Source organism: Chrysemys picta, chromosome 11 (genome assembly GCF_011386835.1).
Source record: "Chrysemys picta bellii isolate R12L10 chromosome 11, ASM1138683v2, whole genome shotgun sequence".
NCBI classification, from domain to species: domain Eukaryota; kingdom Metazoa; phylum Chordata; order Testudines; family Emydidae; genus Chrysemys; species Chrysemys picta.
The window spans coordinates 64,245,371-64,271,133 of NC_088801.1; the positions used below are offsets into that span (position 1 = coordinate 64,245,371).

Genomic DNA, 25,763 nt, shown 5'->3' on the forward strand with positions numbered 1-25,763 from the left:
AAAATATAGCAAAATTCCATGTGACTTCTCTCTCTCTCTCTCTCTCTCTCTCTCCACCCCTCCTCCCTGCCCCCCAATAAATCTGTTGTTATGGGCAAAATTCAGCCCTGGTTTAAGTGGTTGCAACTCAGTTAACTTCCCTGAAGCTGAACCAGAGCTAATCTTGGTTCTTTGTTGTTTATATTCTATTGTGTCTACTATTTTAGAACCCCGATTCTGCTGTCATTACAGTCTGTGGTTTCATTTAAATCAATGGGACTACTCACCACGGAAGGGACTACTCAGTGTGAGTGAGGGTGATGGAACCTGGCCCTTGGGAACTACAGAAAACCATCCAAAAATAAAACCTGCTGAAAATCGATCATGGCTGGGGGTGGGTGGGAAGGGAATTAACTTTTCACTCTAAAGCGGAACAATGAACCACATTGTGAGAAATAGATATTAGTGGAATGAGCCTAAAATGAATGAATATTGTTTTGGAAGTTTGCAGCATGATTGAAAACACTTGTTACTGGAGTGACTTTTTACTGTTATGATATAGGCCTGATCCACAGTCAATTGAAGGGCTCCTATTGGCTTTGATGGGCTTTGGATTAATCCCACAGTACCTTATGTGATATGTTGCCATATCTTTACACATGCCAGCAAAGTGGCCCAGTAGACAGGACCATAGAATGGGAGTCAGGAAACCTGATTCAAGGTCTGACTCTGCCATTGACTTGCTGGGCAACCTTGAGCAACTTCATTTCTTCTGTGCCACCGTGTTTCCATCTGTAAAACAGGAGTAATTATACTTACCCATATCTCAGATATGTGGATGAAAAGTGCTACTGGTAAGTACTTGGACTTATTATTACTCCTTTAAAAAAAATGTGTTCAGTTGTGTTTGAATTGTCAATAGCAGTTCAAAATCCTTGATGGATTGTCTGTCACAAAAGTCCTCCAATGTGGGGAGGAGGGGAAATTTAGCTGTTGCCAGATTTGAAGTCATCTGCATCTTAGATCCAGTAATGAAAAAATAGCACCATTAACCCTTATGGAAAATGTAACTATTTCAGGGGAAAGCTGATTTTCTATTCTGCTGATACTAGAGCTTTTTATATTAACAAACACTAGGCAAGGTATGCCTCTAGCCATAAACCAAGTTAAATAATATGCTTTTAAGCTTTGTAAGAATGACACAGTGAAAGTAAGTTTAATAAACCTTTCCTGCAACTGAGTAGAGTGTTAGGGCCTGAGCATGCAACCCATTACGAACGTGAATATGGCTCAGTTACATGAATAGTGCCATTGAAGTCAATGGGACTGCTGACATTTAGTGAAGAGTTATGAGCGTATGAGTTAAGAGTACCAATATATGACTCAAGGTTTGTATTACCAGGGCTTCAGATTGGATGATTTTCATTTATTGCAATAACTTTACAATATCTGCACCCTTAAAACCTAGCTGGAGAACCCACTTACCCAAAGGAGCTTGCTTTGCTTATTAGAAAAACACACATCCTAGCAGTAAACTCTGCAAACTAGATAGTCTTGTGTTGTGGTATTTCTTTTGTATACACCCGCTCACTTTGCCTCTGTAATACATGGGGAAAAAATCTCCAGTGTGGTAATTGATTAGTGCCATTTCCTGTAAGCCAACTCTTGTGGTTTCTGGTTTCCAGCCAGTTCTATTTTTACTTTCTTTTCTCCAGTTACTTTCTCTTTCTTAAAAGGATACTTCAGTCTGGTATTCTATTAACATAGCATTTCTTACACGCCAACCAATCTACAGTGTGCAAAAAGCACAAATAAAGGCGTGAGGATAATGTGTGTTCTGATTAAACTCGACACAAGTTTTTAAGCCCTGTAATACAAGAGGAATCAGCAGAGCAAAGGGCAGTAGAAATGAGAGGAATTTTGGCCAATCTATTTTATAGATGTTGGGCAATGGTGGTGACCAAACAGTTCCGTATTGTTGCAACATAAATAATTTTGTTCCCAATCCTGCAGATGGTTATGAACATGCATATTTTTGCTTATATGAGTAAAGTTATGAATGTGCATACGTGTTTGCTGTATCTGGTCCTCAGTGATGGGCCGCAACGTTATCTGGTTTACATTGGTGTAGTTCCACTCAAGGCAATGGAGCTGTACAGATTCACACCAACTGAGGATCTCCCCTGAGGAATGCAGGGGTTGAAAGAACAATGTAAATTAACATGGAGAAGGAGATCTGAATTTACAGAGAAATGGGGAAATGAAATTAATCCCAAGTAAGAGTTCAAAAAGGTAGTAGAGATGGTCATTTAGATCAGATCCAACTTCCATTGAAGTCAGGTGAGTATTGTGTTTTCCATTTAGATAATAAAATAAATACATAAATGTTGTTCTTTTCTGCACCTCACCCTCCCTCTCTCCCACGCCCCCAGACACAGGTGGTTGTTGTTTTTTTGATCTGGCTCCTAAAGCCACATCTTCAGATGTGGTAAAAGACTCAGTTCATCCTTTTCCATTTAAGTCAATGCATCCCCTTACACCTGTGGTGAATTTGACACACATACTCTCTCTCTCTCTTTTCCAGCCAGACAGAAGATCAACCTTAACATGTACCTGCAAAAACTGGGCCTGTATTTTTGGCATCACAGACAGACTGAAGAATCATAATCTGACATGTAACCACTAAGATATCTGGTTTACACCCACAATAAGGGAGTTAGATGTGTAATTACTAAGATTTGCAACCTTGATAGTGTCTGAACCAAAACCCATTAAAATCAGATCTGACGACAGTTAAATCCCCCTCCCATAAGATCAGGTCCTTGCATATTATCTAACTTTTTGTAAATATCTGCCAGGCTATCCTTTATCTTCTACCTTTTTTTAGGCCCTGATCCATCAAAGCTTTTAAACCCATGCTTAACTTTAAGCAAATACGTAGTCACATTGCATCAAAGAGATAACCCATGTTCTGAAAGTTAAGCATGTGCTTAAGTGCGTTGCTGGTTTGATGCCCTGATGAATAGCTTCCTCACATTAAGTATTGGCAAAGTTTTTCTGTTACAGTAAAGCACTCGAACTAACTAAAACATAGGGAGGTTGAGAAGAGAGTGACTTTGAGCTGACATCACAGTATTGCTCTATTTTTATTTTTTTATTTTATTTATTTATTTTTTGAGATTAAAAAAAGACAGCAGCATTTCCATGTTTTTACCAGGCACAGCTAGAGGGTCCATTGCTGCACCCGCAGATTGAGTTGAATTTACAAAGTAGAAAATGCTATAAACCATGTGATGTTTGTATAGTAAATGCAAAATATTATTCATGAGAGTTCCAAAGGCAACTGCTTGGAGGAAAGGTGAAAATGGTGTTTGCTGTGACTCATCCCCAGTGATGGAAGATATTTGATAGAAACTTTATATAGTTTATCACTGAGGGGGCATTCCCATTCTACACCTCTCTTTCCATTTGTTAGTAAATTGATTGTAAATTACCTTTTGGTCTGAAATTTCTCATGCTAGGCGTCAGCCCAGAAGCAATTATTTTGGTACATGTGGTAAATTTCATAACAACCCCTGGAGCTGTTGTTGAGATCTCGGAACCTGAAATTTACTTGATGCTTTCTAAATTAGATTTTGCACTCCGATAACCCCCCCCACACACAACTGTTTGAAAATATCAAATTACCCACGTTGTTAGTGCTTCATGAACAATGTTTGAAGGCATTTGTTTTTGAAGTAGCAAAGTTAGTGTATGAATGTATAACAACACTGCCCTGCAAATGGACAATATGTTATTTCCCATCATTTCAGAAAGACAGAGGATCCAACGGAGCATTTAAGCACATGCTTAATTTATAAGCACAAATAAACTCAATGGGACTATTTATGTGATTAAAGTTATGCACGCGCTTAAGTGTTTAGCTAGGCTGAAGCCAGAGCACACTCTGAGTGTTGATACTTGCTGTCTGTCCAATTAAAAAGTCTACCTGTTCTGTGAGGGATTTCCTGCTGTGCCAACGGAATTCCATTTTAATTCCACCAAAGTTGTTGCACAAAGAACGTTAACGTCCTTCAGGGCCAGTGGACTTTCAAAGTGAACGGAACAGCACGTACAATGTATTCGCATAGCTGCTATCTGCTGAAGCATCTGGGGCCGGCCACTGTTGCAGTCAGGATACTGGGCTGGAGGGCTAACTGGTCTGATTCACTGTGCAAGTTCCTACATTCCTATAGTTTGTGCAGAGCTTTGAGACTGCCATATGAATGGCTCTGTATATTATTTATCCCTTTCCTCTTGTATTGGGAAACCCAGATTACATGTCAGTGCTGGGAAAAATATATAAATTATTACCTGAGACAGAAATTTTATACCTACACAAAGCCTATTTCTTCCCAATTCTAGCACAATCATTTGAAGCTTTGACATGGTGCAAATGCAACATGCCTGGACACTTGTCTATAACATTTTAATTTCCGTTAACAAAACAAACCCAGATTTCCTTGTCCTCAGAAATCCAGTTTTCTTCCATGACTGAAGGTCACTTGAGCTGTGGTGTTTTTCTTTCTTCTGATTATTTTGCACACTCTCTACGAGGGAGAAGAATAAGGAGTGCTGCTTATGCGGAGGGTGAGCACTTCAGGAGATCTCTGTGGGAAGATGAGGAGGGTGTGGAACAGAATATCTCCAGGTGCATGAGAAATAATGGAGGTTTCAAGGAACACATCTTTATTGGCACTTGTGTGGATGGCAGCCCATTGTACAAATGCACACAAGGTTGCACTAGTGCTACTTCAGCTAAATAAGAAACATCAAGGGCTCTCTGGGGCAAATTGTCTGAAGTTCCCAGAAGCTTTTAAGGAGGCAAATCATTGTCAGGACCAGTAGAAGGAGCCAGCCAAAGCCATGGTTGCAACCTGAATTATGGGCCGCTCTACCCTATTCACAGCCTTCAACCAGCTACCCGCTAGTTCACCAATACTATCAGTCCCCTAGTAGTCAGTCAATTGCCTCCTTCACTACATTTGTACCATGTAGCTGGCAACTTCACATCCCCTGACCATAGCTTCAAAAGATGCCCTCACGTCTCCTCATCCTGTGCAAGACAGGAGGAGATGTGTCAGTGGGGTGATGCCTGCTAATAAGCTGCGGTGTTCCCCTGTGCTGCTTCGACTCCTTCACAGGAAGGAGGAATGCATGGCTGCAGCTGGGCTGTGCATAAAGGAATCACCCCCACCAGCTGACCCACCCATCGGGAGCGGGATGGTGGAGGGAATTTTTTCAGGCCAGGCCTGGCCTAGCAACACATTCTCTTTGCTGGGAAGGGACTAGCAGCTGGCAAAGGAGCTGCCTTTGTTGTCTTTACCCTGATTGAGAGTTCCCGCTGAGGGAATTCCTGATTGGCCAGTCTGTGCCCCCTCTGAGCAGTGCAGGGATGGAGCTGGGGTTGAGAATCAGGCTCTGGGACTGTAACAGTATCTTTATATGCATGTTTTCCTTTCTGCTCTGCAACTTGCATTTCCCTATCTGTATCTTTTGTTCCTTTCCCCAGCTCATATATTTCCGATCCTTTCTGTAACACTCACAGAACGTAGTGTGAATTCTAAAACCATCCACTTTCCCATTTGTGCATGAAATTTATATCATCTGCCTATTTTGTCTTTTGTTTATTAGGATAGCAAGTACTATTTAATAAGGATATAAACCACACGTTTTTATGAGCCTATAACGAGCTTGAATGTTTTATGTAAAGCATAAAACATCACATGGGGGCATTTTGCATCCAGTGGGCCTCATTCTCTCACTTTTTTCCTTTGCTGCAACTCACGTGATTTCAGTGGCATTCCTCCTGATTTACACCTGTGTGAGTGAGCAGAGAATGAGGCCCAATGTGAGCTCACACACTGAATACTGAGTCACTTATTCAGTCACTAGATACAGCAAAGCGCTTCCAGCATACTCCTGAGTATATCAGAGATGTGCCCTAATATACCAAATTCAGATCTGAGTCCAGATTTTGCTTAGAGGGCTTCAGATCCAGGAATTTCCTTTGGCCCATTATAGAGGCCAGAGTCAACTTTTTCAGTTTATCATGGCCTAGCTCTGCTATTACGTGACATGACAGACTAGCATCCTGGAGTGTGTTTCATTTGTTCAATGTCTAATTTAACTTGACTAAAATCTTACTTTAAATGATACATTTATGGAAAAAATCTGTTAAGATGCATAGGTGTGGGTTGATGTGTTATCAAGTTGCTTGTTTGGTATTTAATAATACAGAGTTGTAAAATGAAGTACATTTGCTACATTTACAGTCCTGAAAGCCATGACCTCTCTAATCCCATCCTTTTCTTCAGCTGCCACTTGTTCTGCGGCCTGATCCTGTGTGAGTCGGGAAAGGTTCTCCCCCAAATGCTGCTATCTGGTCTCTGGTGGCTGCCAAAAGGAATCTCTTTTACATTAATTCACTGGCCTCTTCTAGCCAAGATCTGGCCCTTTCAATGTCCTGTGTTGCTCTTCGGGGGCTGTTTGAGCACAACTCAATCACTGCTGCTTGTCCCACTGGCTCAGGTTCCCGTCAGAGAACAGTTTGTGTTGTCATGGTTGCTTTGATGGGTACATGGAATGAGAGCCACTGAAAATGAAGCATCTCCATTGCAGTCTCACATGGTAGCTAGCATCTGGGGGGAAACAAATACAAATAAAACCGCTCTCATCTGGCAAAAGTGCCATTATCATCAGGAAATTGAATGATTATTGTGGGTTCTTCTGTAAATTCCCTGAGGGGGTCTGATATGTAGAAGTGCTGGGCAGGGCCACCGAGAACGGGTTCGGGCCCCGGTGAAAAAAATTTTCAGCCCCCCCAGCAAGGGCGGACTGGCAAAACAGGGCCAACGAGGGGGTGGGGAAGGCCAGGCCCCGGGCCCCCTTCTGGACCCCCGTGTCCCGGTAATTTGTACCGGCTTCCCTCCCCTCTCGTCGGCCCTGGTGCTGGGCACTCAAGCTGGAACTGAAGTCAATGGGAACTGTGCTTTAAACATCTTAAGTGCTAGAGGGCGGTGAGAACTCTGAAAAGTCAGGTCCTCTGCATCTCAAAATGGACACCCAAATTAGTGGACACTTTTGACTGTCTGTGCCTCATTCTGTCCATTTGTAAAATGGGGATAATACCACTCCTCACCTTAAAGGGTAAATTCATTCGTGTCTTGAAGAACTCAGGTACTGTAGTGATGAGTGCCATCAAAAAGCCTAAGGCAAAATTACTAATTCAGGTTTCAGAGCAGGGTTTGAATAGTGTGCAGTAAATAATGCAACCTTAATTCTGGCATTTCCTAACTTTTGAGCACTTGACATTGCAACCTTAAGAATGTTATTTTGTGTGTGTGTGTGTGTGTGTGTGTGTGTGTGTGTGTTTGTGTGTGTAAAACTCTGCACATAGTACAGTTTTGGCTTGATTTAAATGGAGTTTGGGGGTTAAACTACCAGTAGCTGACCAATTAATACCATAGGAGTTATCCATACGCTTTACTCATTAAAGATCTCTATTAACAAACCTAGTGTTCACAATACACAGCCACAGTGGGCTGCTACTTAATAGCTTGGCTGAGATCAGCAACTGGACGAAGCTCAAAGCTCAGAAGGCTGGTGGGAAAATGGAAGCACTCCAAAGAACTCCCCATCTCTATAATACTCTTCCCCACTGAGGAAGAGGCTGTCTGCTTTCAGATTGTCAAGACCCTGTACTCCCCTGGACTCCTTGCTGGTTCTGGGCCATGTCAAATGCCCCTTTCCCATTTGTGGCTGCCACTGGCTGGTGAAAAGATTGGTCCCCCTCTTGTCATGTTCCAGGTTGGCCATGGCCATTTATGTACATATGTCCTACAGGTTTGATTGTTGTCATTTCCCGTGCCTAAGTAAGACCTTGCCAATGTTAGCAACGCTACAGTTGGTCCAGAACACAGCAGCCCAACTGCGCAGGAGCACAAGCTGCTGAAATCACCAGGCTGTGCCCATTTCACTGGTTTCCAGATAAATACCAGTTCAGGCTACTGGGACAGTAGAATCATCAGCCTCCTGGGTGGGATTCATGCCTGTGAGGCAGAGCTTTCTCAGCAACTGGCACACACATCATTTTTATTATTTTATTATTAATAATTTATTTATTTATTATTGTTTGTTAATGTATTTCTTTTATTAGCCCCGAGTCAGGAAAGTATCCCTATGTACTTAAGTACTTCCCTGAATCAGAGCCGTTGTTGTTGTTGTTTTTTGCTATTTGTCTGTGGTAGTGCACACTGTATGTGTGAGGTCCCTTCCAGACACTCATGAAGCCATGGTCGCTGATCCGACGAGCTCAAACTCTCAGAGCAGATTAACAGACAGAAGTCAGGGGAAAGGCAGTGGGATCAACCGTAGACAAAATGGGTGTGATCCAAAGCCAACAAATCAATGGAAAGGCTGTCTTTGGATCAGGCCTCTTATACGCATTTTTTATGCAAGTCAGCTTGTGTCAGGAACTCCCCCTCAGAAGTTCAGATAAACCACAAACCTCTGCGCCTGCAGAGAGCAGAATGCAAATACCACTTCTCTGACCCACAATAACACCACACTTAAAGAAAAGAGAGAACCCAAATAAAACCAAACCATACAACTTAAACCAAATCCAGTTCATTCTGATTGGAGGGAGTGGGGAGAGAAACACCTCTTCAGGGGTTTTGGAGGTGCTGCTATGGGGACAGGGATGAGATAACAATCTAGAATGAAAGGAAGAACTCCTACATAATTGAAAAGTGTGCCAGAACAAGAGGGACTAGCATTGCAATTAGCAGGTATACAGATGCACAGCACTGTACCTCCTGTTCTCATTAATTAATACACATGTACCTTCAGACTAGGCAGACTTTTGTTCACTCCTTCCCCCCCCCCCCCGAATGTTGTGACTTTTCCCTGAATGAATGAGAACTCCCAAATAACATAATATATATAAAATTTTCTTTTAACACGAGCTCAGTGACAGCTGCCAACATCTAATCCCAATCAGCACCTTTTACTGCATGTAAGAGGTTTATGGATATAATACTCCATTTTATTAACCATTTATTTTCATAAAGCAAGGCCAAGTTTACTGTGAATCTGCCTGTGCGCTGTATGATTAATACAGTTTGATGAAGAAGTATGTAACCAAAAGGAAGTAGAATTACGGCCCTGAATCAGCAATGCTTTTATGCACATGCTTAGTTTTAAGCAGAATAGGGATGGGCTTAAGCAGGTGCTTGAAGTTAAGGAGTTGCTTAGTGCTTTGTAACTTGGCATCTATGGCTTGATCCTGTAAGTCGCTGGCACTTCTTTGAACTCCAATTGAAATCAGTAGTAGTTGAAGATACACAGCACCCCTTAGGAGCTGGAAGGATCAAGCCATAAAAAGAAACGTGTTGATGTTTTAACAGTCTGGCAGTGTTTTGCTGCTGAAATGTTGTAAATAGAAGGGACTCTTGCCTATTTTATAAAAAAAATAATAATAAGGAGTTTGGGAATTATGGTAGCTTAAAAAATCCAGCATGGCTCTACCATGCAGGTGGATAGAATTTCCTAGACCATCAGTCCTGACAAGTCATTAAAACTGTCTGCATAAGTAAAATGAATGGTTAGGTGTTAAAGTAGGAAGCAGAGCTCTCCATGGAAATCTCATTTCCGATCCATCCCTTGTGACACTTCTGACTGGTAATAAGCACTCTGGATGGTGTCAGTTTCAGCAGATTTACAGCTTTTCGTGGAATTGTACAGTTTAATATTATGCTAACATTTAAAACACAGAGATGCTTTTAAAACCTTTGCGTAATATAGATCCTCGATCTGTTCTGCGCTTTTGGCTCCCACCAACCATTCCTAGCAATGAATAACAATTATGCAGAACAAGATATATAGTATTACAGAGACACTGAAGCAACTACAGTTCCTGCATAGAAAATCTGGTAGTTAACTTTCCATGTGAATGATGGGATACTGGATTGCTTTGTTTGTTTAGAATATAATCTCTCTGGGGCTGGCTCCTTCCTCTTTGAAAAAGTATTTCCATTTTAGGAATAGCACTGACATCCCCTTCTACCCAATAAACAAAAATAATCAAAGCCCAACCCTAAGCAAAGGTTTTACCCCCAAAAACGAGACGTGCCAGAGATTCCATCAGGTCCACTCGGGGCTTTGCAGTTAATTTTATATGAAAAGCATTCAGGTACTCTAGTGATGGGCAGCAATATAAAACCCATAGATCCAAAATCTATTACAACATTCTCAGTGGGCCCTAAGGTGGTACTGTAATAAATAATCAATAAAGACTATGAGCTACATTTTTAAGCAGTTATGTGCAATGTACAGTAAGCTATGTAATGATGATGCCCAATGAAATTACATCCTATAGAAGGTAATCAAAGAGATTTGGAAAAGAACGCTTTCTTCGTGGGGGAGGGGGGTGGAAATAAACACAGAGGGAATGTAGGGGCAGGATTCTCCATTGTGCTGTACCATGTTCGTTCATTCACACCAGTAAATCAGAATAGCCTTTTATACTGGCTTTGCAATTAGTCTGCACAGGTGTAAATGGTTACGCAAGGAGCAGGGCTACAGAGAATTGAGCCTTAAGTGTGCAGTGAGAGGTCAGGATTGCCAGCTGGTCTAGGTGGATAGGTGATCACATCACAAAGCCCTCCCTCCCACAGTTATCTCCCAGATTGGCAGTCTCTGAGCAGATGGAAATGATTGAAGTGTCCAGCAGTCCCTCCACCCCCAGAAGTGGTCTCTGCAAAACAGGGTTCAGTAAGCATGGAGTGTAATCCTGTTGTATGGCTAAACAGAGGATTTCAGTCCCCACCATTATCCTTATAGCAGAAAATGATCTAAAAGGTAGGAAGTGTAACTTCACCCCCACAAAACGGTGAGCTCTAAACAAGCCTACCCAGATGGCTCGGAGCCAGGGGCAGCATGGTAGGGAGAGAGGGGCAATCCAGGGCAGAGGAGAGGGCTAGTCCTGCTGTGTAATTAGGAAAAGACTTTGTTCATATTATTTTGTATAATAACACTGGTGAAGTATATGGGTTGGTGCCTAGTCTGGAGCTAATAGAGATGACTTTAATCTTTCTCCATGGAGCAAATCATTAACCCCTTCAAAGAATGTTCTTCGAGTCTGTTTGATTAGTTTAATATGCACAGTTTCAGGAAAGAAATAATTTGTTTGGACAAAAGTCTTAGTTTCACTGAGATTTCTTGGGTTCGGAGAAAAAAAAATGATGACTGGAAGTTTTTGCAAAGACTTAAATTCAAGTGATGTGCATTTTCTTTTCAGCTTTTTCCAGCTCCTATTGCATTTCCCTTGGACTTGATTAGTTACCAACGTTACAAATGCTCAGAGGAACATGCAGAAAAAAAGACACACATTCCCATTTCCTTATGCCCGCTCCCCGCCTCTTCCCCTCCTCCCCAGTACTCAACTGATCTCTGTGTTCACAGGACTAAAAGAGAGAATTGTTTGCCATCTAACCCTGCTGGAAAACAGGCCTCATTAAACTCATTGCTGGGAGGAGGAGTGGAGGGGATAGCAGCATGTTAAATGGGTTCTCTGTCAAAACTTTCAAGGAGCTTATGTAACGTGGCATTTGTACCACAGTAGAGTTATGAGAGCGAGGAACCTATCAGCTTTTTAAGTAACCTAAACTGTGAGCAAATACAAATGTCTTGAAATTTAGGGCTATCAGGATGATATTGTGATAATGTAACTCCATTAACGGACTCACCACTATGTTAATCCCATTTTATGTCAGGATAATGGCATTAATTTCAGTTGTTACACCAGTGTAACACTGCCATAACGTGGTGATGAATCACGCCCTCTGTCACTTGGATTAACTTATGGGTGAGTACTGGGACTGAAACAAAAACGTTATTATTTAATAGTGCCCTGCTATTGAAAAGAGTAAGGCTTTGAGATTCTATCCAGGTTGCACATTCCAAGTGATGATTCGTATCACAAGGGGGAGGGGGGGTGCCAAACACTAATCAGGTTAGGTTCTGCACCAGTACCAACCATTGCAGCTGTGTGAGTGGGAATGCACTCTACACACTGTATTCAGAATTTTTCCCTTGATTGGTTTTAATACTTGAGTCTTAGGGCCTAGAGGACTGGATAGTTCAGGTTTTGGAAGGATGGATTTTGGACACAGAGTCTCTATCTTTAGAAGTTTTGTGGGTGGTGCTTTTCCAAAGTTTCTTTAATCATCTTTAGGTTCCCTTTTCTCTCCTAGTAAGCTTCATCTGCCTACGAGTGCTGGAAGACCTGGTGGTCTCTGATCTCTGCTGAAATTTGTATGTAGTGCCATGCTTTAAGCAGCAGCTAGAGAACTCTCTAACTCAGAAGATCCTACGTTTATTAAGCTCTCCGCTATAACGCATCCCGTTCCTCTCTGGTAACTGTGGAGGACCAGGAATTCTATAACCATCTCCCTTCCTTTATAATAAAATATTAAAACGAATAAACCAAAGTATGTAAACACAACAATTCAGAATAAACTTCAGTTCCTTAAAACTGTTGACACTACTATGTCTCATCAATTGCATTTAAATAGTCCTGAGCGGTATTCTAAAGATCACTTCTTTTGAGGACATCTGATCAGTCTTCCAGAACACTTTCTCAGTTCTGTAAAGTTTGTGCATGGAGTTCTTTTTTTTTTTTTTGGGTGTGGGGGTTCATTTCCTGACAGAGTTACCTGAAGATTACATATCTTCTTTGTTGTGTTGGGAAATATTAAAGATGAACCTGATTTCTCCGAAAAAGTCCTTTTGAAATCTCCACTAGGTAGGATCCGGGAGTTTCTGCTAAGCGCTAAACAGTTACAAATGTCTAGGAGCTTTTGAGCCAAACTTTGTTCCCGGGTCTCAATTCAGGTAGACCTTTTGTTCTGTGCCAAACAATGAAGTTTTGTTGTTGCCAAATTTTTATTTCAGCATTTTGTCTTTGCAATTCATTCAGGTTGGGCCTCTTAGGTTTCAGCTGTATCGGTGCCACAGGAAAAGTTGTCCTTTGTCATCTTCCCATCAGAAGTTCTGCTGGAGATGGTCCAGATGCAAGCAGCATTGACCGACATGCCAGGAGTGCTTTATACGGATCCACTTGCGGAAGTCTTTTTAAAGTCTTCACTGCTCTCTTGCTTCACTTGCTTCTCACTGCTTCCCATTGTTGTGGGGGTAATGTGGACTACAAGTACGATGTTCAAAATCAAAGTCCTGTGCAAACACTAGGGATATTTCAGAGGTAAATTGAGGCCCATAATCAGATATGAGGACTTCAGGAACTCCATGTCTTGCAAATATTGACTTTAGTTTATGGATGATCTGTGCTGATGAAGTCTGTATATCTGAGTCAATACGTCTGGAGAAGTAATCAGCTATAATAATGTATGTGTGTGCTTTCCTAAAAAACAAATGTGTGGCTACCTGCTGCCGAGGCCTGTAAGGCACCTTTTTAGAAAGTAATGGTTCTGGTGACTTTTTTTGGGTTTATTTTTTGTTTTTTGTCTTGTTACATATTTCACAGTCCTTTACTAAGGTCTTAATTTGCCTACTCAGACCGGGCTGCCATACGAATTGCTTTGCTTGTGCCTTTCACTTGTTTATACCTTGGAGTCCCTCATGGGTTTTGGAGAGCATCTCTTTCTGAAGTACCGTAGGGATAAGAATGCACCATCCTTTCAGAAGCAAGCCATCAGCCATGTGAAGGTCATTTCAGCCCTGCCAGTATAGTTGGAAGTCAATTCCTTCAATCCCACCCTCTTCGGCAGAGTTGAGTCAGTTTAATCCTTTAGTTATTCATTTCAAACTTGCTAAAATTGGCTGGCAGATGCTATAATTTCTGCCAGAACAAGGTCAGTATAGACTTTGATATATTTCACTAAAAACTTTTCTTCCTTTGGCAATTGCTCAGTTAGGGCTGTAGCTAGTGTGTGTTGCTATGAAGGCTTTCCTTGGTATGTATCCAACGCTGAAAGAAAATCACATCAGCCGTAGTTGAAGTCTTTGAACCCTAGGTGAAAGATCATCCAGTGGTTTTGAACCTGATTATGACACTAACGGCTTGTGGTCTGTTTCTGTGTTAAAATTCAAGCCAAACGGATAGGCACTGAGCCATTCACAGGCCCAAGTGAACGCTGGAGCTTCCTTTTCTGCCTGAGCACACCACTGCTCTGTTTCTGCCAGGCTTCTTGATTTGAATGCAATGGGTCTCATCTCCTTCTGGCTTCTTTTGTGTGAGCACCGCTCCTAAACTATATGGATATGCATCCTCTGCCACTGTTCTTGGGTCTTATTGTGCCAAAACAGGTGGGAACGTCCATGGATTTTATTTTATTAAGTGCATTTTATCATCTCTGCTATATACCAACATATCAGCTGCCTGGCAAGTCTGAGACGTTCTTTTTGGAAATATTCTGGTTCTGAGATATGCTAAATAGAAGATGACTGAAATAGTACCTTTCAAACAAGGTGATGAATGTTGTTAACAGTATGTATCCTTTAACGAGAGAAATTTTGCCAGAAGCATACCGTACCATCTAACTTTGGATTGACTTTAGCTTCTGATAACCAAGCTAATGTCTGGTCTACTGTGAGAAGTATATGTCTTTCTCTGCACACGCTTTTTTAAAGCTGTGTAAAGTCCACACGAATCTGGGTTTTGCCATTGGGCTTGTGTATTACAGCCATCCCGGCACCAATCACTGGGTTCTTCTATCTGGGAAATAACCTCCATATCTTCCATTCTCTTTCATTCTTCTTTGACTTTCCTTAGCAAAGTAGAGGGATGTAGTGTGGGGTTGTGAGAGCAAAAGAAGTCACTGATGACACCAGTTTTATTTTGTATTCCCCTGAAGCTCTCCTAGTCCTGAGAAGACAGGTGGATATGCCTCCTGTAAAGCTTCCTTTTTGCTATTACTGCATTCCAGTTTCCCTACTAGGTGTAGTCCTTGTATTGCTGGCAACTCTAGTAAGGGAGTTGTCAGGTTCTTGTATTACATATATTCTGTTCCTTCTCCAGTTCCCAAGGAACTGGCCACAAACATCCAATGTATTGCTACTAGTCCCACATAAAATTTTATTTGGTCTTTGCAATCTCCACCTTAGGATCAATTTTATATATATATATAAAAATAATTTTTGCTGCTCCAATATCAGTTTCCATACCTGTGTACCAAGGTGTTGTATGTTCTATTGAGGGTGTCCCTGGAAGTATAGACTCATTGTCATCTGATAACACTCCCTCTTGGATTGCTGCCACTGCTCTTGGTGACCTGTACGCTATTGCAAAATATCCCATTTTGTGGCATCTCCTACATTCTGCCTCTTTTGCATTGTTGTCAACTCTGGCTTGGTGTATTGCCACATCTTCCCCAGCTTTTCCGAGCTTTCCTGCCTATTAAGGTTCTTTGGTCTCCCACTCTCTAGTTGTGCATTGTTCTTATGTTATAAATTTGATCTGACTTCTCCTTTCGCCGTTCTGACTTTTCTCTTTACTGTGTTACTACTGTCTGATGCCGTCTCCCCTATGCTTCTAGCAAGTAAGTCACACTACTGTTTCTTTATGGTTTCTTACATTTGCCTGTACCTTTTGCTAGTGTGAGATCTGGATCTAAATGAAGCCGTGCCGATAACTTGGTATCTCTTTTATACCGGCAACTGTTCTCTCTCTAGTTAGTTTTCAGAGTAGCAGCCGTGTTAGTCTGTATCTGCAATGTTCTTCTCTAGTTAGTGCTTCTTTTAACATTCCATATTTACAATGTTCAAGCAAGACTGTGAACTGCAATAATAAAAGTCTCTGCTGTTTCCCCTTTTTCCTGGCATCTCCTGTTAAATTGGCCCTTTCATATATAATACGCTGTATGCCTATGAAATGGGCATCAAACGCCTCTTTCAATCTGAAGTATTCTTTCTTTTCCTCATCAGTGAGGGGTAGGGCACATAGGATATCGTCAGCAGCATCACCCATAGCAAATATCAGGGCGTTTATCTGGCATTCTTGTGCTTTCTCAGGTAAACCAGAAGCTATCCAGAAACACTCAGATCTTCGGCTCTAGGAAGGTCAGCCACCTGAGTTGCCAAAATTAAACTTCTCTAAGAGAGCCATTTGTGCTATGGGCTTCATTGCTGCAGTGAAGCCAAGCTCTGTTTCCTTCTGGCTGCTGCTTTTACAGGTCTTCTCCCTGATTTTCCACTTTCCCTACACTCACCTCTTTGGAGGGGTCTCTTCTTTCCTTTATTCCTTCTTTGGAGAGAGGGATTCACTCATTCCTGGCACCAGTAGTGCGAGGTTATAATCCAAAGAGCCATGCTTTAAGCAGTAACTAACTAGGAAGTTCCTCTGTTTATTAAGCTCTCTGCTGCAACATATCCTGGTCCTCTCTAGTAACTGTGGAGGTCCAGGACTCTATAATGACTTCACACTATACACCCCGCAATGCATTGCACATATCAGAATATGAGGTTAGCAAAGAGGCTATACAACTGATAGACTCAGAACAGGTTATTTAATGCTGAGGGAACATAAACTGTGGAGGGGGAATGGTTGTGTGGGTTACTCGAAAATCACAAGAAAAAAATAACTGTTGGAAACCTCTGAAACTGTAAATTGAGGAGTAAGGGATGGGGCACTTGTTTAGTTTGGGTAACCAGAAAAGGTTTGAACTAGATTCCCCAAATCACTCACAATGGTCCAGTGCATATACCGATGCAAATGTTCTACCTTGCCTTTCCTGTATTAGTTTAGTTCCCATATTTCCTTGCAGCCTGATTCTCCCTTCTGGGCAAACACTCAAATAATGGTAAGGAAACTCTGGGGTTCTATTGTACCATTCCATCAGATCTCTAGAGTTTACCCTCCATGGATTTGGCAGGATGTGAGACTCCCCAGACCGCTGGATGTCCCAAGACCCAGGAGGAAATCCCATGAGTCTGAAGCCATCTTTTGAGTGTCAGGTCATTCTTGTAAATCCACAATGACTGCAAATTAGTCCTTGGGTTTGGCACAGCACAACTCACTCAGGCACCTTTTTGCCATGGCCTCACGCTCTAGGGGTGTAGATAGGGACAGAATGGATAATATTTATTTACTTCACATATTTCCTCAAAGCTATAAAAGCATCTCCAGGCACCCTTTACTTAGAATCATAGAATATCAGGGTTGGAAGGGACCTCAGGAGGTCATCTAGTCCAACCCCCTGCTCAAAGCAGGACCAATTCCCAGCTAAACCATCCCAGCCCGGGTTTTCTCAAGCCTGACCTTAAAAACCTCTAAGGAAGGAGATTCCACCACATCCCTAGGCAACCCATTCCAGTGCTTCACCACCCTCCTAGTGAAAAAGTTTTTCCTAATATCCAACCTAAACCTCCCAACTGCAACTTGAGACCATTACTTCTTGTTCTGTCATCTGCTACACTAAGAACAATCTAGATCCATCCTCTTTGGAACCCCCTTTCAGGTAGTTGAAGGCAACTATCAAATCCCCCCTCATTCTTCTCTTCTGCAGACTAAACAATCCCAGTTCCCTCAGCCTCTCCTCATAAGTCATGTGCTCCAGCCCCCTAATCATTTTTGTTGCCCTCCGCTGGACTCTTTCCAATTTTTCCACATCCTTCTTGTAGTGTGGGGCCCAAAACTGGACACAGTACTCCAGATGAGGCCTCACCAATGTCGAATAGAGGGGAACGATCATGTCCCTCGATCTGCTGGCAATGCCCCTACTTATACAGCCCAGAATGCTGTTAGCCTTCTTGGCAACAAGGGCACACTGTTGACTCATATCCCGCTTCTCGTCCACTGTAACCCCTAGGTCCTTTTCTGCAGAACTGCTTCCTAGCCATTCGGTCCCTAGTCTGTAACAGTGCATGGGATTCTTCCGTCCTAAGTGCAAGACTCTGCACTTGTCCTTGTTGAACCTCATCAGGTTTCTTTTGGCCCAATCCTCTAATTTGTCTAGGTCCCTCTGTATCCTGTCCTTATCCTCCAGTGTATCTACCACTCCTCCCAGTTTAGTGTCATCTGCAAACTTGCTGAGAGTGCAGTCCACGCCATCCTCCAGATCATTAATGAAGATATTGAACAAAACCCAGGACCGACCCCTGGGGCACTCCACTTGAAACTGGCTGCCAACTAGACATGGAGCCGTTGATCACTACCCGTTGAGCCTGACGATCTAGCCAGCTTTCTATCCACCTTTATAGTCCATTCATCCAGCCCATACTTCTTTAACTTGCTGGCAAGAATACTGTGGGAGACCGTATCAAAAGCTTTGCTAAAGTCAAGGAATAACACGTCCACTGCTTTCCCCTCATCCACAGACCCAGTTATCTCCTCATAGAAGGCAATTAGGTTAGTCAGGCATGACTTGCCCTTGGTGAATCCATGCTGACTGTTCCTGATCACTTTCCTCTCCTCTAAGTGCTTCAGAATTGATTCCTGGAGGACCTGCTCCATGATTTTTCCAGGGACTGAGGTGAGGCTGACTGGCCTGTAGTTCCCCGGATCATCCTTCTTCCCTTTTTTAAAGATGGGCACTACATTAGCCTTTTTCTAGTCATCCGGGACCTCCCCCGATCGCCATGAGTTTTCAAAGATAATGGCCAATGGCTCTGCAATCACATCTGCCAACTCCTTTAGCACCCTCGGATGCAGCGCATCCGGCCCCATGGACTTGTGCTCGTCCAGGTTTTCTAAATAGTCCCGAACCACTTCTTTCTCCACAGAGGGCTGGCCTTAACTGGGCATCCATCCTAGAAAGGAAAATATATCACACAGTACTATAGAAGGGATATCTCATCCCATCTTACCACAAATACACACCCATCCAGTCCTAGGAACACCCAAAAAACCTAGAGTGGGGACAGAAGGCTCTGTCGCCTTCCCAGAAGGAAAACAAGTCTGAGCTCTCATGTAGCAAGGGAGGAGCAACTGCCAAAGACTCCTCATGGAGAACACACAGCCAGCAGCTCCTTTCTGTTAATAGAGAGGGAACATCAGCTCTAGTGCCCCTGCAGATCTCAACTGCAGCCGTATGGCATCGTGTGTCTGTATGGGTAGGTGATGCACCTACATGAGCAGTAATTAAACCAAATAGTATCCGGCAATGTTTTAGATTGTGTATGCACTTGTGCTCACTTTAACAATTCAGTGATTGGTTAAATCTGAGCTTTTATTCCACATTGTCAGCTTTATCCTCTGCCACAGACTATTTGGAACAAGTTGCCTTGGAGAATTAAATCTTCAGCCACTCCTGATTTAGAAGCCAGATTTTCTGGATGGTGAATAACATGTGCATGTCCTAGCTTTTTTTCTGTCAAATTGCGATTTTTGTGTCTGGGCTGGGGGGAAAAGGGGAGATAAATTATTGTTTAATTTAAAGCAACTACAGTAATCTACTTGAGACTGCCTTTCATTGTAATATGGCTGTTGTAATTCAGGGATCCTATTCTGGCGGACATACGAATGAATGAATGAATGAATGAATAAATTATTAGCATCAAGAGCTTTTGTCATTGTGTAAAAACAAGAAAATGACTATTTGTCCCATATAACAAATCTAGCTGGACTCCAGCACTAAATCTTTCTCACAGGCAAAGGTCCATGGAGCTATGAAAGGCAGGATTGCTAGTGGTAGATTTTGTCTGTGTTTGTGTGTATGTCTGCGATCTTAACTAGTAACTGTATCTAAATGTGTAGTTCTAATATCGACTCAAGCTCAGTTTTATCATTAAAGCTACAAGTCATTGTTCCTTTAAATCCTCGCAGTATGTATCTACAAGCACACACATGGTCTGTGACGATTTAAGGAACAATGACTGGTTGGTTTAATGATAAACTGACCTTGAGTTGATATTAGAACTACACATTGAGATACATTTTCAGACTCTATTAGCTTATTGTTTTGTTTTCTAGGTAAATAATAGATTTCTCCTATCCAAGTTCTTGGAGTGGCAGGGAAATTGCATGGCAAATCTTGCTGTGACTCTAGCATGCTAATTACTGTGCTGTATTCTCTGGGCTAGAGCCTCAGCTGGTGCAAATGATGGCAGCTCCACTGTGCTTGTTTACACAGGTTGGGAGTCTGGCCTTCTGCATTTCTATAACAGTTCATACTCCCAATCTGCGAGTCAGAGAAGCGCAGTGTGTTTCTGGTGCTCAGAATGCTGAAAGAGTTGTGTGACAGTGAATATGGTGATCTGACTGTCGCATACAAGTAGAAGGTGAAAAGTGGGCCACTAAAACAAAATGGACGCTGTTCACTTAGGAATTACACTTACGAATTCACTGTATTTGACACCAGTTTTGTGACATTAGACTTTGAAGAATTATAAGCAGCAGCATCCAATTCAGCAGAATTTTTTTCTGCTCCTACTTGTAAGAATCTTTGTCTTATTTCTTCCTGAAAAACTGGATAACTATTCTATACTCATTGTATCTCTTGCTAACAGCATAAGATATCTGTGACCTGATAGTTGGTATAATGCAGCATGTTTGCTGATCCATTCACCAATGTATGTGTTTAGTAATAACTGTAAATCTGGCAATCCCCACATCCACATGTAGCACGCACCTGTGGTTTCTATCAGCCCTGGCTCTGAGCAAAGGGATAAGGGAGAGTTGAGAAATGAAATAATAAACCATGAGTGGCTGATTAACAGGGTTGTGTTTCAGTCGAGGATTTATGAGGGCATAAGAGAGCCTGACAGTAAACTTTGAGTGGTTCATAAAACATTACACTGGAGCAGATTCAGGTATGCAACCAATAAACCACATACTGCTAGCTCTCAAACAATTCAGCATTCTTAAACAACTCTTGCACACAATTATTTAGTTTAGTAAATCTTCACATCAAAAGCTTATATACATAATATTTCTTATATATATATGAAAAGGTTCAGAAAAGGGCAACAAAATATTAGGGGTATGGAACGGCTGCCATATGAGGAGCTATTAATAAGACTGGGACTTTTCAGCTTTGAAAAGAGACGGCTAAGATGGGATATGGTAGAAGTCTATAAAATCATGACTGGTGTGGAGAAAGTGAATAAGGAAGTGTTATTTACTCCTTCTCATAACACAAGAACTAGGGGTCACCAAATGAAATTAATAGGCAGAAGGTTTAAAACAAACAAAAGGAAGTATTTTTTCGCACAATGCGCAGTCAACTCGTCGATCTCCTTGCCAGAGGATGCTGTGAAGGCCAAGACTATAACAGGGTTCAAAAAATAACTAGATAAGTTTATAGAGGGATAGGTCAATCAATGGCTATTAGTCAGGATGGGCAGGGATGGTGTCCCTAGCCTCTGTTTGCCAGAAGCTGGGAATGGGCGACGGGATGGATCACTTGATGATTACCTGTTCTGTTCTTTCCCTCTGGGGCACCTGGCATTGGCCACTGTCGGAAGGCAGGATACTGGGCTAGATGAACTTTTGATCGGAGCCAGTAGGGCCGTTCTTATGTACATACACATCAAATTCTACATGTATAAAATGCAGTGTTTATACATAATAAGGACTTCGCTGTGGATATGGATTTTGCATAGAGGACACTCAGATACTATACTGATGGGCAGCACTATAAAACCGTAAAACACATAGAACTCAATCCCCATTAGAGAGAGTGAGTGTGTTGTGCAATACATAATCAATTGATCATGTAGATAGCGATACGTAACCTAAACAGCAACCAACCATTTACAAGTAATTGTGAAAGAGGCAAAAAAGAGCATTATCACTCCAGGTGTTGAATAAATTGCATTTAATGTTTAAACATCTAGGGTACAGTATTGTACTGGCTGTAGGAGTGACATTGCCCTCTCCTGAGTGGCCCACAGAGAGGAGGAGAACCTAATGCAAGCAGTTACTGAAGTTCTTCTTTATTTGAAGTGGTAGAGCCCTGTGGTTTTGGAGCAGAAGAAACAGTCTTCCTGGAGTCTCCAGGAATTAGAGATTAATCGTTAATTAAAGATTATCTCATGGGATTAAGTCTCCAGGAATATGTCCAACCAAAATTCCAACTCACTCCAACTCACTCAATCTTGGGAAGCCAGGACTGGCACCAGGGTGCCAGTCCTGGCTTCCCAAGATTGAGTGAGCAAGTGGGTGGGTGGGTGGTAATTGTGTCCTGTGTGTGCAGATGTTTATTCATTAGATTGACACCTGACTGCTGTATTTGAAGTACAGTGAACCTCAAAAGTTCAAGATAAGCTTTGTCTAATGGATGGAGAGAATGTAATTTACTAGCTTTGTGTATATGAGTGAGTAAATGGTATTTGGTAGCGCCTGGCAACAGAAGATATAAGACCTGCTACTGCTACCAACTACAGCATGCTGAGATTTTAAAGACAGAATATAATCTAATCTGTCTCTATATAAAACAGGTCATAGTTCATCATGACAAAGGATCTCTCACAGAAAAGCATTCAGTCTTGATTTGTCTTTTAAGATCAAGTGGTAAAGGCCTAATTTTTGGAATTGAAGGAACAGGGTTCTAGCCAAGCCTCCACTAGGATGTGTGTGTCATTTACATAGTAGTTGTGTCTGTGGCCACAGCACTTGGATTCTTTATAGCAAGTAAACTCTGGCACTCATGGAGATTGGGGAGAAGGCTAAACTAAATGACTGAGGACATTGAATCTGTCCCAGCAGTTAGATTCAGTACTCTGATGTGTTTTAACATGGTGGTGATCCCATTAGTAGAGGTTTCTTTTGCTTTCGTAGACGCTTCAATACACACACACACACACACACACACACACACACACACACACACACACCCCGACTCTGTGGGTGCTCCGGAGCTGGAGCACCCATGGGGAAAAATTGCCGGGTGCACCGGCAGCTCCCCGACCCACCCCAGCTCACCTCCGCCTCCTCCCCTGCGTACGCCACCGAGTCCTGCTTCTCCCCCCTCCCTCCCAGCACTTGTGCTGCGAAACAGCTGTTTTGCACGGCAAGCAGTGGGAGGGAGGAGGAGGAGGAGGAGGAACGTGGCACGCTCGGGGAAAAGGCAGGGCCAGAGCAGGGGTTTGGGGAGGGGTCCAATAGGGGCAGGGCCAGGAGTAGGTGGGGGGCGCGAGCACCCACTGGCGCCAAGGAAAGTTGGCGCCTGTGCACACACTTGGTTTATTTCTTATGTATTGTTAAATCATGCTCAGGTGGAAAACACAGAAGATTCACAACCACTGATGCTTCAACTTATTGCTAACTCAGATGTTAAAAACAGGCCTATTCAAAATGAGATGCCCTATTAGCCTGTGCGTTCTCCTGCTTCAAGGTATGAGTAACTCATATAGACTTCACTGGGAGTTACTTGTGTCCTGTGGTGGAGTGCTAGGGCTTTTCAGTGAACCATTGAATTCTGATTTGTGTGTGCGTGGGTGGGGGGTGTTAGTTCTGTACTGGGACTTTATGTGAAGGTTTTTCCTGCTAAATAACAACATCTTTTCCTTCACTTGAGCAGCATATTTATTTAAAACCAGTAAAAAGCCACAGAGACAATGTCCATAGGGAAAAAAAGAATATTTCTAGACCGGTTTCTTCCCATCAGATAATAACTCTTCCTGAAATGCTGTTTAACTAAACTGAGTGCATGTGGGATGCCGAAATTCCCCCTTTTTTCACTATAAATCATTCAGCTTTCCAAGCTAAGTCTGACTGGGGGAAGCATGCATCACCAGTGCGGTATTTCCTGAATACTAATGCTAATAATAATAGAACAGGGCCCAAACATACACTAAGCCACTCGTGACTTCAGTTAGCGGCATAATAGCCAGGTCTGTATAACTTCTGTCTTTATTTGGATACTGCTGACATGATGTTAGAAGGGATGAGAGCCTGCCAAGAGCTTCTGAATGTATTCACTCCTCCACCCCTTCTTTCTTCTGCTAAGCAAAGGAACAGCACAGCGCAGAGCCAAAGGAACATGTGGCCTCTAGAAGGCTTCGCTAGACCTAACAAAGGGCTCCACTGTGACTTTAGGCACACCCTCGAGTAAGGTGTGTAAGCTGCACTAACCTAGATGTAACCCTCGGAGGTTCTGTGCCTGAGACCCATCTGAGACACAATTCCTCCCCTGTTTCCAGGAGGTGTTAATTTACTACTGGCCTACATTGGGAGCTAACAGCTATCCTCTTCACCCCTTGACCAAGCTCTACTACTCTGATTAGCAATCGGGAACCTGCACCTGTCCATTCCCCGCCCAGCAGAGGGACGAATAGCAGGTCAGTAGCCTTTCTTTCTCCTTTATGCCTTGTTCCAAGGTCCAGGTAGCCTGTGTAGGAGTATGAAGGGAGGTTCTTACTCCCTTTGTGTGGGTGCATAGTCCACATCACAATCTAGCCCCATTTAAATACATCCAGATCCATTGATCTGCTATTATCGCAAAGAAAATAAAAATAAGTCTTCAGCACACAGTGGTGGAGGAGCATGGGGTAACAGATATGAAGAATGGAAGCTAGAAATGTTGTAGATGCAGAAGACAAGACAGGACCCTGCAGAACTTCGGAGTTCGGGGAAAAGCCATGAGCGCTTTTCAAAGGTTACTGAGCCCGTAGAGAATAATCATGAAAGGATAGGTAGAGAATATTTGGATCTGTACAAACTTGAAGTGTGAGATCCTTAACTGCTCGCAGAGCCATGGCATAATTGTTACAATGTCAGTTCTGCCTATGAAACCATTACCCTAAGGAGACAGACTTAGATATATTGTATATTAAAATGAAGCAACAGTTTCATGGTAATTGATATTGTTTTGTGACACATTAGTTACAGTTTCTGCCTTGTTAAACACTTTTAAAGCTGCTTCAGTGAGCACAGCTTCCCGTCCAGGACCTCTGGGAACTCTAGGTTTATTAATCTTTGCAGCCATGGTTGGGAATGCTGAGTTATTTCAAATTTCTCAGTTTTTGCCTAAGCAGTATCTGCATCTTCATGGTAAAGCCAAAAAAGCAATTGTGGACACAATCTTATGAGCTAGTTTGAAAACCGCACACACATTCACATACATCTTTGTGTATATTTGCTGTTCCTGTAATTATTAAATTCAGACTAGAAAGACACAGTGGATCTTGATTTTAGTGATAATTTGCCTATATAGATTAAAGAAAATTACTCTTCAGTGGCATTTGATATGCATGCTCCAAAATTATAGGGCCTGATCCAAACCCAATGATGTGAATGGGAGTTTTTTAGTGGGCTATGTATCAGCCCTGTACTGATCAGTGGGGCATCTGGTTGTAAAGATCAGATTAGAAATGGTTTATTTGATTTTTCAAAGGTAGTGGGGAAAAAATCTTGAGAACCACTCAGCTACAAATAAAGAATGTTAGAGCTAATGGATGTACCACTGAGAGCTGCTAAAAACCTACCTGACCTGCCTTGCTTTTACAATGCCTAGCAAAACTTGCTGTGTTCTTGTAAGATGAAGGTTTTGCTTGCGTGTGTGGGTCTGGTTTGAAAAGTTCTCTTGGATCAGGTGTTGGGCAATCTGGTTTGATTGTATCATAATGATCACTAAGTCATTCCACTGTCATATTGTGGGGTTTGACAGGATAAAGGAGCTGTTCGGAAATAAAATCGGGCACTCGCTATTTATACAAAAGAACAAAAATGTGTGCGGATTCTCCTCTTTCTATTTCTTGGAGCAGTACATGATTTATGAGCCGGTCACTGTCCTTTGTCCGTTTCCTTCATCATGAAGATTCAAGTTAATGACACTCCACATGTGATT

At 42.3% G+C, this 25,763-nt stretch overlaps 1 protein-coding gene across 29 annotated transcripts in view; it reads left to right on the forward strand.

Moving 5' to 3' along the window:
• The window catches only part of MAP2 (microtubule associated protein 2), a 342,492-nt gene that overhangs the window by 97,433 nt on the left and 219,296 nt on the right, over positions 1-25,763 (forward strand). For 6 of the 29 annotated variants that reach the window (XM_065561019.1, XM_065561043.1, XM_065561025.1 and 3 more), the window contains exon 3: positions 24,118-24,255. The exons of the other annotated variants lie outside the window; for them this stretch is intronic. The gene's annotated coding sequence lies outside the window, so the exon portion shown is untranslated. The remainder of the gene's footprint in view (positions 1-24,117; positions 24,256-25,763) is intronic. 29 annotated transcript variants of the gene reach the window in all.